Below are 18,024 nucleotides of genomic sequence, written 5' to 3'. Positions count from 1 at the left end.
TAAGTCCCATGTAGCATATTCCTTAATATTCCTTCATCTTGCTCTGCATCTCACCACTGTTTCTAGACAATTTCTGCACATGGGAACCTGGCATCTACTTCCACTGAACATAGCAATTGCTCTGGCTGTGGTGCCTTGAAGGATGGCTCATAGCAAGAACGAAAGGATACACAGAATCTCGAAGGCAGTTTTGGATGTCCTGCTGCCAATTATGCAGGGATGGTAAGGCATCCTGAACCTGGTTGAGAGAATAATACCAGCTCACGCCTTCATCTCTTCACTCTTGTAGAAAGTGATATTACTCTGGCTGACCACCTCTCCTCCTTCAGACCAAGGAACACCTGCAACAAGCGGGCAATGAACAGAGACTCCTTTTCTCCTGCTGATAATTAGAAGGTGTCCAATAAGTTTGGTAGTGCAATTAAATTCCTTAGAAATTTCCCAGAATCATTCTAAATAGAGTTTTGCTGAAGTTCTGAACAAGTGCTTTAACAAGTCCCCCTAATTTGTTCTAAAAATTCTTCTGACCTTCAACAGCATGTGAACAATTTGAATGGTGCTCAAAACCTTCAGCAATAACATAGTTACCTATTTGTGGTTCTCAACCAGCCGCTGAAGCATCAGGATGAGTCGTGGCCACCATGATGCCATACAACCATAACAATAAATGTTAGGGATTAAGTTGCATGTTCAGCATCTCCCAGGAGTTATTTTTGGTTAAGATTTGTCAGGCACCCAGGAGACATAGTAACTGAAGCACATTATCATCTGAGCTATCAAAGCTGTAAAGCATTAGATGATAATATAATATATATATATTATATATGCAGGAGGAGGAGAAGATGGCGGCACGACGCAGCTTGCGCAGCCACTCCGGTGAATGATATCTGTAATCTGTCAAGTAGGGTGCCGTGCACAATCCTGATTTGATGGAGACAGATGTGAGAGAACGGAAGAACATCTGGAGAAACTTTTGAAATGCCTTTTTCGCTGCCTCTGTTACTGTGTGATCCAGATTCTCTGGAGGGGAAGGCCCCAAGTCCTCGGCTTTGCTTGTTGCTCGGCGGCCGGGATGGGGTCAAAGCGCTCGGCAGAGATGGTGCTCGGTGCTTGGTGTCAAAGGGCTGGTCAGATGCTCGAAGTTTCGGACGGACTCAGAGTTGGCTGTGGTCGGGTGCTTCCAATGCATCGACAGTTGTCGGTGCCTGGAGGTTTATGGCAGAGAGAGTATCTCCCTTCTGCCGCCTGCTATCGGGGACTATTGGGAGTCGATCGGAACTTTGAGACTTTTTTTACCGTTCCCATGGTCTGCTCTTTATCAAATTATGGTATTGCTTTGCACCGCTGTAACTATACATTATAATTATGTGGTCTTGTCAGTGTTATTCTTCGGTTTGTCCTGTTTTTTTGTGATATCACTCTGGAGGAACATTATATCATTTCCTAATGCATGCATGCATTTCTAATTGACAATAAACGAGGACTGAGTGTCCTCATAATCTAGATCATGGCTGCCATTTTACCTCAGGGCCACAGATCTGCACTAATCCCTTATACAACCATAAATACATTTGCCTTTGTCATGAACCTACAGAATAAACAAATCTCCACAGTTCTCTTGCCTAATGAAGACCAAATATTAATTTTCCTGGCTGATATTTTTTCTTACCTGAGTCTGAATGACTATTCTGAAACTGAATCCTGGTTCTAAACTACCAGCTACTCTGTCAAATTCAGTAAATATCTCCCAGTGAGGTTGTCCCTTAACCTTTTAAGTTTCAGAGGGTATAAAGCCAAGTGTGCTTAATCCATATAACAAGCCTCTGAACTTCATTACAATCCTTTCATGGCATTGGTTTTATTTCCTTAGTCGATGAGACTAGATCTTTGAGATATTCCACATACAGTAAGATGTCTGTACTCTTGTGCTAAATCATCTTACAAGCCCAACACATCATCTCTTTTCCTTATGGTTTGCTGTGCCAGCTTCTGCGGTCAATACCCAAGTCTCTTGTCTTAGAAACAGGATTGTTCCTGTGAGGAATTACAGCCATAGGCCACCCACTAACACTGCCTGTTCCTCCCTGTAACAAATACTGAAATCAGCTGTGGAGGGTATGTTGTGGTAATATGTCTATTGGAATGAAATGCAGCCCACTGAAACATCAAAGTCAGATTGATTTAATACAGAAACAGAGTGAGGCAAAAAGTTCAGTTTCACTGCAGGTTTTCTGCTATTCATTAAAATATTAGCAGTTGACCCTTTACTGAGGAAGCTCTAAAGCCAGCAATTTTAGATCTAAGAACCCAGACTGAATGGCCCATGGATCTTCACATACTATAGTTGAGTTTTATAATCAACACTGAGGTGATTTGGAGGACTGAGAAAAAGACAGTTAAAAAAAATCCATTGAGTCTATTAGGAGCTATTTCACTGTTTTTCATGGAAATGTATGCAGTGGCTCTCGGCCCAAACTTCCCTCAAGTATAAAGGTTAATTGTGGATACTGCTTTGCATTGTTAATATCTGCACAACATTTGTGTTTCCAACATGCAGGCAGTTTAATGATGCATTCAGCTGGTAGGTGCAGATCACGGTCTTCTTGTTGATGTACTGATGGTCAATGGCTCCTAATCACCCACAGTTTAGCAGTGTGTTTGCAGCCAGCCAGCTTTTAAAATGATGTACACAGCCTCTTAAGCTGCAGTCAAATTCCCGTCAAATTTCATACATTTTTTTCTCTTTCATCATTTTCTTGTGCGAACACTGGAGAAAACTCAACTTTCCAATTACGACTTGAAAAATCATTTTGAAGCCAAGTAATTCTACATAGCAGCTGTTTGGCTTTGTAAAAATGCTGCGGGCAAAGATCTTCTGTTTTATATAAGATGCTGTTACCCTCACTCTTCACAAGCTTGTGAATGGTCCCATGGAGAGAGTGAAAAGCCAACAACAATTTTTTGGGGAGAATGGGTAACGTTATTTACATAATTGGAGCCAATTAATTATATTTCTTACATAGATGCAGGGAGAAGTGAGTCGTGCATTATCTGGTAAATATGAAATTCTGAAGCTCATAAAGGAACTTGAAGAAAGGTGTTCTGGGATCATCACAGTGGTCAGAAGTGCCTTGAGAACATACATATATAGGCTGTGCACCAGTAGAGGTGGGCCACAATTTACACTACTGTAATGCAATATGATGCAAGTTCTTCAGAGGGACCATGTGGGATAGTTGAGATAAATGGGAATTGGAAATTCCTGAGACATAGAAGTTTATTGGTTGGTGCTGGGAAGTTCTAATTCATTTGGGTTGACTTTCTGGTTGGGTTGCAAACAGCTTCTATGCTGCCTAGAAATTTAATAGCATTCCTTTAAAATAGAAAATTGAGTTTTCCTCTTGACTGTACAATCTGTTTCTTGGGAATTATTACATAGTCTCTGCCAGCAATAATTAATTCACGGTAGCCTCCACTACTATAGCAACATTAAACACTGGGAACCAATGAGCACCCACCCATCAAAGATGAAAATAGCGATAAATTCATCAGAGCAACAATTTTCGTTCATGCACATCTGCTCTGACCTGTACTCACCCATTGATGTGTGGGTGTATCTTACTACTCTCCAGGCCTGAGCAGAGGGAAATGGGGAAGAGGTTGCACATTAAGACTATGAGAATGAGCAAGTCCCCTAGAACTTCCCTCCTTGCTCCCCAGACATCTGCAAAAGAATCATGTCAAACTCAAGGCAATGCCAAATCTGTAATATGATCGCTGCAGTTGTTTATTAGCAATCTTCCCATGGAAAACTGTAAAATATCAGCTTATGTAAAAAAATGAAGTCATTAATAATTTTAACATGGCAAGTCCTCAAATAGAAATGTGAGAAATTGGAAGTTATTATGTTTGTAAGCAGGTGAAGAAAGCAAAATAGTTTGGAATACTATTTGTGAAAATCATTCTACTTTCAGCCAATTAACCTTCAGTCTTTTACTCCATTTTATTAAAAAGTTAACTGCTTTTTCATATTTAAATTATAACAAACACCCATTCCTCTTTTATTATTGTTATAGATATTCAGTAAGAGTTCACCTTGCCCGTCAGACCCATATTTGAGTCCCTTTCAAGTAAAGGCAACATTAAGCCAACACACCAAAACTGGGAAACATGGCTCTGAATTAATGTTAAGGAAGCTTCCTTATCAGAGAACCATAGTCCATTTGATCTGATTTCTACCAGACTGATACAAGAGGTGTTGTAAGAGCAAGTGCTCTATTCTCTCTTGCATATCTCACCCATCACATTCAACGAAGTCTGACTGACATTTAGGATAATGTCCCAGCTTTCTTGAGTTATTTCTGCTTTTATCATATTTTTATCATCTCTGCTTTGATAGGTTTATCATTTCTATTTGTTGTGGTACCCACTAATGCTTAAACACTATATTTCTGTCAAGTAAAGATGCTTGTAAAAAAAAAGCATATGCAAGCATCTGGTCTTTACCATCTAGGCAGCTGTGCTTTCTCATTGAAGAATGTACTAAATATTTTTTCCATTTAAAATAAAGCAAAAAATAACATATAAAAATCAGACTGGTTCCATAAAATGTGGTTTCACCAAAGCAACAGAAAATTGCCTAGCTATTGATATTTGTTCCAGAGCATTTAATTCAATTTACCCTCCATTCCCAATCCCAGCAACCCCTCAATGTTCTCCTTGTCTGCTGAAGATGCAGATTCTTGATGTCACAATATCCTGACTCAGAAGTACTGCATGTCATTCTCCTTCATAGTTAGTGAATCTAATCCAGGAACTCTCTGCACAACATTACTGTGGGAGAACTTTTACCAGAAGTACTACAGAGATTCAAGGTAGCAACTCACCATTATCGTCTCCGATGCTGATTAAGGATCAGCAATACATTTTTTAGATACTGTAAACATTTTCTGTTTACATGGAAAACAATCTGTTTATGGCCTTGGAAACTTGCTCTTTTCTTACAAAACTTTAGGTTATAGATAACCACCTTCCATCTGTAAAACAAACATTCAGATTGGTAGAGTAGCCAGTCGAGTTCCAAACTAATGGTTCACTGTTATGAGAAGAATTGTTTTGTGCAGATTTTGGGTAAAGATCCTTATTCACTAAATCTTCCTTTACAGAAATAAATCTTGAAAAGTTTAGCTCAAAAATCTGTGGAAAAGTCCTATCTGTGTTCCCGGTACATTTAAGCAAACATGAAAAATTCAGCAGAGACCCTTTCAGCAGTTGAGTATGCTTGCCCTTAATCCAAGTGTCACTATGAATAGTCGCTCTAATGCAGCTGAAAGCAATTTCTGCTGCAGCACAATATATCCTGATTATTATTCAAAGCAAGTCACCCATCGTGAGGGACTGAGCCAGCTTAGAGAAATAATGTCTAATTGACTCTTTCCATACAGCACTCTGTTGGAAATGGACTTCCCTTCCTCATTCGTGAATTCCTATCAATAGCATAAAACCCTTTCCATTTATGACTATTATTCATCATTTCCAAATATTGATATCACTAAAGAATCTTCAGTAGATGAGGCAGATGACTCTCCCATGATGACCAGGACACTGCAAATCTTTCTGAACTGCTGCAGTTTATCGACCAATTCTGATCTTATATATATATTGGACTATAATCAATTACAACAAATGCTTCTGGAAGCAGTTCACTCTAATGGATCAAGGATCAACTTTATTCACCACTTACATTTATACGTGTTAAGAATAAAGTGTTTAAAATTTTCCAGATCTTTTCGCTGGATACTTGAACTTGTAAGGACATTTCTGTACTTAAAGTTGGATCTCGTTAGGAATCAGGAATGTTGTTATTTCATACATTTTTTGGGAGAAATTTTGTTCAAAATTGATTTGTACTTTTTTTTCAAATCAGATTTGACTCCAGACACAGGTAAATTGAGGGAGGGGTTGGTGACCGTCGGTAGTTCAAGATACAAAAAAAAAATTAAGAGCAGGAGAAAGTGATTTGGTTCGTTCAGCCTCTTCTATCATTCATTAAGATCATGGCTGATCTCCTACATCAATGCTGTTTTTGTGATATCCCATTATTCATTAATATTCAGAATCCTATCAGACACACCCAAATATTCATCATCCATTGAATGAAGAAATGTTCTCTTCTTTTCATTTCTAAATAGTTTACCCTGTAAACAAAGAAGACAGGTGTGTCAAACATGACATTATGGTTGGAAATATTTGCCTCAACCATTGTGACTAGAAATGGGAACATTTCTATTTATTGAAAAATGAATGTACACAAACATTGAGAAATCTACAAAAGAATGAAGCAATTGGAGAGATAAGAAGAATATCATGGAGGCTTAGAATCATACAGCACTTCATCTCATCAGGGCTATCTATCAACCACACAAGTACCCAGATGTAAACCTGATTTACCAAATATCTCGCTAGCCATCTTAAGCTCCTCATAATTTTATACACCTCTTTTAGGTCTCTCCTCAGTCTCCTCTGCTCCAAGGAAAACATACTCAGCCTATCCAAACTCTCATCATCACAGAAGCATTTCGTCTCACTCAGCATTCCGATAAGTCATCTCTGCACCCACTCCAATTACACACCCTTCGTCCTGCCCAGAATAGCACACTATACTCTAGCTATGGTAGAGGTGGCGAACCTGTTTGAGAGCATGTGCCCAAATTAGCAATAATCTTCTGGAAAAACTCTCTCGTATGCTATAGTAACTAGCTATTTTTCTGGAAAACCACCAAAAGTGAGGGAAACACACTCTAGCCATGATTCTTTAACATATTCCCCATCACTGCCTCATTGGCTGCTCAATTTGGCAGGAGGGATAATCATTATGTATCTTTTTATTATGGTAAAGGTTAAAGAATTGAGGAGGGCACTACATGCCACATGCCAAGAAAATGTTTGCACGTGAGTCTGCATTGCATACATTAACTATGCCTGAGCTGTGGCCTAACCAAAGTTTGGAGTTGTGGCCTGGCTTCAGTGCTCTTCTGTTCTATGGCCTGGCTAATGAAGAAAACACCCTGAATGTCTTCTGCACTGCACTATTGGTCTCTGCTGGCACCTTTTGAGATCTGTGGACTTGTACACCAATGTCCCTCAATACTCTTTTGGGTCCTACCATCCTTGGTGTTTGTTATACCATTGTTCAGCATCATGATTATGTGCCATGTCATATGAAGTAAGCAATCATGGTCTCATGACCATGATTGTTCTTGGCAAATTTTTCTAATGAAGTCATTTGCCATTGCCCTCTTCTGGGCAGTATCTTTGAAAGACAGGTGACCCCAGCCAGCATCACTCCTCTGCCTGCCATAGTGCTTGCGTAACCAGGACTGGTGACATGCACCAGCTGCTCATACGATCATCCACCATCTGCTCCCGTGGCTTCACGTGACCCTAATCGGGGGAGGGGCTAAGCAGGCGCTGCACCTTGATCTGCAGGCTAGTGGAGAGAAGGAGCGCCTTACACTTCCTTTGGCAGAGATATATCTTCTTTTCGCCACCAACACATTGAGATTAAGGTTCGTCTGTCATTGTTTTGCCCAATTTACCAACTGATCAATATTTTTATGAGATGTAAGACTACTCTCCTCAATATCAATGACACCCTCAATTTTCACGTCATCTGCAAACTTACTCATGGTACCTTCTACATTCATGTTCAATTACTTAAAATTAATGACAAACAGTAAGGGTAACAGTACTAATCTCAGAGGTACAGCCCCAGTTGTAGGCTTCCAATCACAAATCAACCATCTACTGTCAATATCAATCTTCTGTTACCAAGCCAATGGTAGATTCAATATGCCAATTTTCTTTGGCTCCCTGGACTCTCACCTTTTGGACCAACTACTTCACTGAAAACAATGTACACTATGTAACCATCATTTTTAGATCATTATACCATAAGATATAGGATCAGAATTAGGCTATTCGGCCAGTCAAGTTTGTTCCACCATTCCATCATGGCTGATTTATGATCCTTCTGAACCCCATTCTCCTGTCTTCTCCCTGTAACCTTTCATGTTCCTACTAATCATGAACCTACTATCCTCCACTTTCAAGATACCCAATAATTTGACTTACTCTGCCATCTGTGGCAATGAATTCCACAGATTCACTACCCTCTGGCTAAAAAATTCCTCCTCTTCTCTGTTCTGAAGGGAAATCCTTATATTCTGAGGTGTGCTCACTGGTCTTCAACTCCCCTCTATAGGAAATATCCACTCTGTCTAAGCCTTAAAATATTCAATAGGTTTCAATGAGATCTCTCCTCATTTTTATAATTCTTTCCTTTTCCTTATGTTTCAGTCACTCCCTTGTTTCACCCTTTCCACCTTTTTGGTCTGTTTCTGTTTCTCCTATTTCACCTTTCTCTTCCGTCTATTTTAATTCAGACTATTTAAATGAATGAACAAGAAGGTGACATATGGTGTCTGATGTGGAGGAATGTGATATGTAAACGTGAAAACATGTGATACTATTTAGTTTGGCAGAAAGCATAGAATAATATTTTGCAATTGTAAGAAATTACTTAAAGTTGCAGTCAGAGCTCAGTGCTCTGTTATAAAATGCAAACTAATATGCTTGAACAGTAACAAAGATCTACTGTAACTTTACATAGGTTTGGTGAGTTTGTGCCTTAAATATTGTGTGCTGAAATAAGCCCACTTGAAAAAACGTGGCTGGTGTGTGCCGAATTTTTCACTGTCTGTGTTTTATTTATCAGTTTATTTACAGAGGTTTATTGCTCCAGATCTCTGGGGACGACGTTTTCTTTTACAGTACTGAAAATCTGAATGTGGGAATTCATCTACATTTGTATTTTTGAAGGAAAGTGAAAGATATGAGAGAATCTTGACTACACCAGAGATGAACTGCCCACCTTTGCATCACTCAGCATCCAAAGAGTTATCCTAGTGCCTCCCATCTTGTACAGTTCTATGTGCTGAACAATTGCTCGGGTGTGATGTTTCAGTAAATACCCAAGTCAGTTACTGAGTCTAGAAACAACTGATTTGATGAGCTTTGACTAATAGACACTAGCCCAAACAGAAACGCCAATACTTGGGCATATTTCTGCTTCCATCAGATGTTGAAGTGGTAAGAAGCAGGCTAGATGAGGAAGACACAAGAAATAAAGGTGTGTGTGGGGTGGATTTGGACTTTCTCAAAGATTGTGACATATAAAAAAGGAAAAGAGGAGATAGCAAATCTTAAATATAAGGATGAATATGAAGAGGTGAATATGCAAAAAGATGGGAAAATGATGCAGGAGAAAATTAGAAGCAAAGAAAAAGAGAAACAGAGATAAGTTAATGATTGACGGATTTTTTTTTAAACAAACTAGCCCACACAATTGGCCTTAGAGCTAAAAGAGTAAAAATACTAAGCGAGTTTTGTGGACTTAAGAAGTGGGAGTGTAGGTGCTTCAAGTCACTCAAGAAGGTTATGAATAATCCTTGTTTTAAACTCACTGTCCAGCCTGTTTCCTAATCCCTTGTTTCAGAATCAAAGTTAGCCTTAATACTGAGACACAAGAAAATGCAGATGCTGAAATGTCAGCCTTTAATATGTTTAAAGAATACGTTTTCACAGCTCTCCAGGGAAGAGGAATGCAAGAAAAAATTCCTCTCCTTATTTCAATAGTATTTATCCTAAGATTGACTACTTTCACAAAAATTAATTACTCCAGACAGAAGATGCGGTCTCTCATGTTAAAGCCATCTGGAAATCGTTTATAACTCAATGAGATTACCTCTCGTACTTCTAAATTCCAGAGGTGATAAATCTAATCTGCTCAAATTCCTCTATTAGTTCAAACTCCTCAACTTTCTAATCAACTGAATGTGCACTTGCTGCATTTCCTCTGTGGAATCTCATATCCCTTCTCCCCACAAAAAGCTGCTTCAGTTAATAATTTTGCATCTGAGACTCATACACAAGTAAGATTATATGAGAAGATTTGGAGCCAAGGCAAAGGGATGAAGTTAGGATGCAATTAATGGATGAACTGGGATATGGAACAGGATTAGAAGCCCAGATGGCTTACTCATGCTCCTTGTTACTAAAGCTTATATGTGTCCATCAGCAAAGTTTTGTCACAAACTTCCATGGGTAAAAATATTATTTAAACGGCATCAATTTTATATCTTCCTGCCAAATGTGGAAGAGCAGTTTCCTGATGACTAACAATGAGCCTCAGTCATGGCTTACCAGGGTGAAAGGAAACACCATTGTCTAGACAATATGAAGTTTTGGAGTCTTTTACAATTTCAGACTTGGTCAGAGAACTAAAGTACTTCAAAGCACTGATTGTATTAATTTTATCAAAGTAGAATTCCTGTCACTCTAACATTTCACAGTTATTGATAAATAGAAGGGGGAAGACATAGAGTTGCCATAAAAGACCAATTTCACGTTTATTGCCATTCAACTGTATCCAAATGAAACAATGTTTCTCCAAACGAAGGTGCACAGCACAGTGTAAGTAACTCACATGCAACACATAAAGTAATAGGAACACAAATCAATTAGCAAATAATAAGGTGCATTTGTGACACAAGTTAAAAGGTAAACAGTATAACATTACTGATGCTTCTTACGTGATGAAACCTGGGTGGCGGCAGCAAGTTCCATAGTCTCACGGTCCCGGGGAACAAGCTGTTTCCCATCAAAGCTTCATGCATAATGCTCTTCAAGGAGAAAACTTGCATATTACACGCAATTACTAAAATACTCTATGATCAATAAACCTCACAGTAATTTGTTGTAATTATACCCTCTGGTTTATATAATATTGAATTGAACTAGAGGAGTAAAATACTATTTGTTTAATTACTGGTGACAAGTATCTTCAACTGTTGCTAAGATTAAACAATTTCAATATAATCAATAACTCTGAATCACCACGTATACAAAATTTGCTTTTGTTCTTTCTGCATGAAAAGTCAATACAGTCACACCAGGCAACAGAATTCCTTTAATTTTCACTTGGAACTGAGCCAGCCACCTTTTTATTCCTTGCTGGAACAGCATGCCCAAGAATGCAGCACAATAACAGGACAGTGGATTCCTTGAAAATATAGTGGCTGATGAAATGCCACAAAATGAAATCAGTAAGATCAGATATCTGTCATTCAGATTGCAAAACACTTACCACAAGTCCTATTTTAACTAGGCATCTGACATCAGAAAAAATAAGCTAAAAAAAGGAATAAAGAAAATGATACCCCACGTGTTTAGAATAAGAATGTAAAAACACAGCAATGATTTAAATGGTTTCACGAGGACTCAATTTACTCCCTTCTTTAAATCCTGTGAGAATAATGAGAACAACTGTAGTTTGAAATTCCAAGAAAAGGAGGTCAGTCACACAAATGTCAATACATAGCAAGGTAAATTAATGCTGAGATTTGGCAGGTATACATCATCTGATAATAAGCATTTTGCCCATACAGTGCTGAATGCTGATTTATCAAACTGAGCTGCAGCTGTTGTGACAATTAAGTGATAAATCATTGCATAGCTTCTAAGCTGGGCATACTTACACTTTTGACCAATACTGATCACTAAGTTAAGAACTTCTTAGGAATACACAAAAAGGCATACATTTAAAAATGAGTTGCAAAGTCAAGAGGCAATGAACTAATGCCATCAAAAAGCAATTTTGACCTTGAGGCCCTTCACTGGTCAGGGTTGACTGTGGATATTGTGTCACATCTGTCTATGTGATATGCAGGCCAGTACACAAACCAGGACAGTAGGATATGGAGAGCAAGCTGTTGCCAATGCAGCAGGCTCCCCCTCTCCATGCTGCTAATGAACCCAAGGGAACGGCAGAGACTGATACAGTTTGGCATCAGTGGTGTCACAGGAGTTGTCAGTGTTGAGATCAACATCGGACTGCCTTAGGGACTCCAGCTCTGGATTTTTCCTTTGGGGTTTACTCCTGAAGCCCTCCCATGAGTGGATACAGCTGCAAGAAGTTTGATATCAGAGTTTTCCTTCTCCTAGATGAGCTGCCAACCATAGCTGATGAGCCCCATCTGCCCGAAGTGACTGGTTTTAAGGTGCCAACAACCCACCCTTGCCCCTTCTCCTGTCAGTAAAAACCTTTCTGCCGGACTTAGTAGCTAAGCCACACGTGAAGGCCAGGAGCTGGACTTGGTTGCCCAAGGCTACTTGGGAGTATTTAATAGGTAGTGGAAGCTTATTCCCACGACCTCCCCCAACTATGACAACCTTAAGGACTATGATTACCTACTCATGTAATTATGCTACAGCAGGGTTTCTCATCCAGGGTTCCATGAGAGGTCACTAGGGGTTTCACGAGAGATTAGGATTTTAAAAAAACATCTTTTGAACCTTGCACGATGCGTGATGCTAGCACTCAAGAGTGGTGGGCAGTGACCAAGCAGCCCCATTAGCAATCTCGTTAAGGGGAGGCGGGTAGGCTGATAGTGAGCAGTGTATTGCATGGAAGCGAGGACGATAGGCTGATAACTGATGAGCACTGTATTGCATGGAAGGGAGGATGGTCGGCTGATGAAGAGTATGAAGTGTGTTTTCAGAGCATTGAATGGTCTTGCCCAACTTGGCCTTTGATGTCAGCCTCTCCCTCCCAAATTACCTCCCCCATCTTCCCATTATGTGCTGCCGACTGACTTATGGGAACGAACAAACACTACCGGTTTAGTAGAAAACTGGAGAGAAATTTTCATTCTTCAGGAATTTTTACGTGCCACGGTTCAGCTGCTGGCCTGCTGCTTTGCTATTGTTGTAAACGTTGCAAAAGGTGGATTGTGTAGGTTAGAAGTGAATTGCATTGTGAAGTTTTAGTACTTTTTGTTGATTACTCATTTAGTTATTTATGATGCCATTCTTTTTTTATAAATTATTAACCCCCGTGTTTGCAGACATGTCTGAAGTCCCAATGTCTGATGGTACCATCTTCTGAGTCATTTCACTGCACCAGTGCAACACACGACGTAAAAAATTTCATCTTTACAATGAAAGCTACTTATCAATGGGTTTCACAAGGACTTGTGATCCAAGTTGTCCGATTCCATTGTGCCTAGTTTGTGGCAAATAACTTACAAATACAACAATGGCTCCATCAAAATTGAAAAGACACTTAACTACAAATCACAGCCATATGGCATGTAAAGGTGCTGATTATTTTAAGCGGCTATTGGAATCTCAAAAGAAACAGAGGAAAGCTTTTGTTAATGGAGTCACAGTCACCAAAACAAGTTCAGGAAGCAAATTGTTTAGTAACAGAACCTATTACCCAGAAAAGGAAAAGTCACACAGTTGGTGAGAACCTAATAATGCCAGTGCGTAAAATTATAGTGAGTAAAATGCGCGGACAAGACGCAATACGAGAAATTGAAAAGGTTTCACCCTCAAACACATACAATAAGTTGACGTATTGATGACATGTCACATGATACTGAAGAGATTTTGTGTGATAAACTGAAAAACAACAGCTTCTCTGTCCAGGTTGATGAGTCAACAGATTTCACCAATAAATGTCATATTGTAGCATTTGTAAAATTTGTAAATGATGGTGATATTCAAGAAAACTTCTTCTGTTGCAAACAGCTACCCAAAACAAGCAAAGGCCAAGATATCTTTAATGTTTTGTCTTCATATCTGGAAAAAAAGGTCTGTCTTGGAGGAACTGTGCTGGCAAATGTGTTGCTTTGGCTTATGGTTTTTAGTAAATTGACTATTCAACATTGCACATGAATTTTCATGTTGTAAATAGCATTAATTAAAACCAATTTACAAGCTTTATTTAAATTACATCTACTGAGTCTACCTTTAGAAATATTAAATCCCATTTTGGCTTAAGACAGTTATTTAACAGACATTTATTTTGTTTGCCTTATCAGTTTTTAAAATTTATGAAAGAGAAAGAAAGACATTAATTTCAAGAAAGGTAAGCTAAGCTTAACTTTCTGTTTCTTTTTTCGGGAAAGGTTGGCTAAAAATTCATTCTCTGCTCAAAGGAGCATTGATAATTATTTTTTGATTATTATATATACAACTTACTGATCATGCAACATACTGTGAGCTGTGGATATAATAATTTTTACACTGGGGTTTCCTGAGACCTGAAAATTATTTCAAGGGTTCTCCCAGGGCAAAAAGGTTGAGAAAGGCTGGCCCACAGGGTACATCATTCTGAAACTGGGAACAGCAAAACAAAAAGCAAAACGTTTGAAAAATAAAACATTTGAAAACTGCACCCAAGGGAGCTTATGATCAAGAAGAAATTATGGAAATTCACAGGATTCACAAAAAATTGCAGATTCTGGGATCTGGAGCAAAAGAGCAGCTGTTGTAGATACTCACAAGATTCTGCAGATGCTGGAAATCCAGAGTAAAATACACAAAATACTAAAGGAACTTAGCATGTCAGGCAGAATCTGTAAAGAGGAATAAAGAGCCAAAGTTCCTGGCCAAGACCCCTCATCAGGTCCAAAATGTTGGCTCTGTATTCTATGTTGTAGATGCTGCCTGAACTGGTGAATTCCTCCAGATACATGTTGGACCAGGCAGCATCTGTGGAGGCAAAGAGATAGACAACCTTTTTGGCTTGAGACCCTATGAGTGTAGTGGGGAGATGAGGTGAGGGGGAAGGGTGAAGCAGGAACTGGAAAGTGAAAGGTGGATCTGCATGCGGAGGAGCTGAAGGGCAAAGCGATTTGGGTGAGGGAAGGAATAATGGAGAAAGCGACAGGGGCCGGGAAGTAGAACAAAGGGGGCTGAAGTTGTGGCAGGTTAACCGCCAAGGAGAACCATAAGACCATAAGACACAAGAGCAGAATTAGGCCATTCAGCACATTGAGTGTACTCCGCCATTCCATTATGGCTGATCCTGGATCCCACACAAACCGTTCTCATCATATCCTTTGATGCCCTAACCAATCAAGAAACTATAACCTTCCACCTTAAATATACGATTGGACTTGACCTCAACTGCAGTCTGTGGCAGAGCATTCCACAGATTCACTATTCTCTGGCTAGGTAAAAATTCCTCCTTACCTCTCTTCTAAAAGGTCATCCCTCAGTTTTGAGGCTTTCGAAGATATGGGCCCAAAACTGTTGACAATACGCCAAGTGCAGCCTGACTAGTGTCATAAAGCCTCAGCATTAATTCCTTGCTTTTATATTATATTCCCCTTGAAATAAATGCAAACTTGCATTTCCTTTCTTTACTATAGATTCAACCTGTAAATTAACCTGGGAGTCTTGCACGAGGATTCTTAAGTCCCTCAGTACCTTTGATGTTTGAGCCTTCTCCCCATTTAGATAATAGTCAGCACTATTGTTCCTTTTACCAAAATGCATTGTCATACATTTCCCAGCTCTTTATTCCATCTGCCACTTCTTCGTTCATTCTTCCAATTTGCCTATCTCCTGCTGCAATTGCATCGCTTCCTCAGCACTATCTACCCCTCCACTTACCTTCATATCATCCGCAAACTTTGCCACAAAGCCATTATCCAAATCATTGACAAACAATGTGAAAAGTAGCAGTCCCAATACTGACTCCCGAGGAACATCACTATTCATCGGCAATCAGCCAGAAAAGGCACCCTTTATTCCCAAGCACTGCCTCCTGCCTGTCAGCCATTCCACTATCTATGCCAGTATCTTTCCTGTAACGCCATGGGGTTTTATCTTGTTAAGCAGCCTCATCAGAGGCACCTTATCAAATGGCTTCTGAAAATCCAAGTAAATGACATCCTTTGCCTCACCTTTGTCCACCCTGCTTGCTACTTTCTTGAAAACTCTAATCTTCACAGAAACTATGATGACTTTGACCTATTTTATCATTAATCTCCAAGTATCCCTAAACCTTGTCCTTAATAATAGACTCCAACACCTTCCCAACCACTGAGGCTAACTAGCCTATAATTTCCTTTCTTTTGTCTACCTCCCTTCTTAAAGAGTGGAGTGACATTTGCAATCTTTCTGGCCTCCGGGATCATGCCAGAATCAAATGATTCTTGAAAGATCATGACCAATGCATCCATTATCCCTTCAGCAACCTCTCTCAGGACCTTGTGATGTAGTCCATCTGGTCCAGGTGACTTATCCACCTTAAGTCCTTTCAGTTTGCACGGCGCTTTTTCCTTTGTAATAATAATAGCACTCACTCCTGCTCCCTAACAATCATGGACCTCTGGCACACTGCTCATGTCTTCCACAGAGAAGACTGATACAAAGTTCCCATTAAGTTCATCTGCCACATAAAATGCTGGAGGAACCCAGCAGGACAGGCAGCATCTATGGAAAAAAGTACAGTCGACATTTCAGGATGAAACCCTTCAGCAGGACTGGAAAAAAAAGCTGAGCAGTAGATTTAAAAGAGAGAGAAACACTAAGTGATAGGTGAAACGTGGAGGGGAGGAGATCATGTCATCAGGTTGGAGGCTACCCAAACGGAATATAAGGTGTTGTTCCTCCAACTTAAGTGTGGCCTTATCTCAACTTTGGAGGAGGCCATGGATGGACATATCGGAATGGGAATGATAAGTGAAATTAAAATGGGTGGCTACTGGGAGATCGTGCTTGTTCTGGCAGATGGAGTGTAGGTGCTCAGCAAAGCGGTCTCCCAATCTATGTTGGGTCTCACCAATATACAGGAGACAGCACTGGGAGCATTCCCCACTGATCTCCTTCCTGGCACTTAACCTTAGAAGCAGAACAAGTACTACACCTGCCCCTACATCTCCTCCCTCACTATCATTCAGGGCCCTAAACAGTCCTTCCAGCTGAGGTGACACTTCACCTGCAAGTCTGTTGGGGTCATATACTGTGCTTGGTGCTCCCAGTGTGGCTTCCTGTATATCAGTGAAACCTGACGTAGATTGGGAGATTGCTTTGCTAAGCATCTGCGCTCCATCCACCAGAACAAGCGGAATCTCACAGTGGCTGCACAGTTTAATTCCACTTCCCACTCTCATTCCGATATGTCCATCCATGATCTCCTCTACTGTCGTGATGAGGTCATTCTCAGATTGGAGGAACAACACCTTATATTCCGCCTGGGTAGCCTCCAGCCTGATGGCATGAACATCGATTTTTCAAACTTCTGGTAAAGTCCTCCACCCCCACCACCACTCCCTTCACCATTTCCCATCTCCTTTTCCCTCCCTCACCTTATCTCCTTGACTGCCCATTGCCTCCCTCTGGTGCTCCTCCATCTTTTTCATTCTTCCATGGCCTTCTGTCTCTTTCACCAATCAACTTCCCAGCTCATTACTTCATCCCGCTCCTCCAGGTTTCACCTATCACCTGGTATTTCTCTCTCCCTTCCCGCCACCTTTTAAATCTACTCCTCAGCTTTTTTTTTCCAGTCCTACCGAAGGGTTTTGGCCTGAAATGTTGACTACTTTTTTCCGTAGATGCTGTCTGGCCTGCTGAGGTCCTCCAGCATTTTATGTGTGCTCAGTTTTCCAACGTCTGTAGATTTTCTCTTGTTTGTTATTTCATCTGCCATTTCTTTGTCTCCCATTACAACCTCGTCAGCATTATTTTCCAGTCCTCCAATATCAACTCTCACCTCCCTTTTACTCTTTATATAATTAAAAAACTTTCCATATTCTGCTTCATATTGTTGTCTTGTTTGCGCTCATATTTCATCTTTTCCCTTCTTATGGCTTTTTTTTAGATGCGTTTTGTTGTATTTTAAAAGCTTCCCAATCATCTAACTTCCCATGCATTTTTGCTACCTTATATGCCCTTTCCTTGGCTTTTCTGCAGTCCTTAACTTCCCTTGTCAGCCATGGTTGCCTACTACTGCCATTTGAGAACCTCCTCTTCTGTGCAACATATGTAACCTGTGCTTTGTGAACTATTCCCAGAAGCATCAGCCATCTCTGCTCTGCCGTTATCCCTACCAGTATCCTCCTCCAATCCAACTGGGCAAGTTCCTCTCTCATGCCTCTGTAATTCCCT

Source organism: Mobula birostris, chromosome 21, assembly GCF_030028105.1.
Source record: "Mobula birostris isolate sMobBir1 chromosome 21, sMobBir1.hap1, whole genome shotgun sequence".
NCBI lineage: Eukaryota > Metazoa > Chordata > Chondrichthyes > Myliobatiformes > Myliobatidae > Mobula > Mobula birostris.
Note: the sequence above shows the minus strand (reverse complement) of the source record.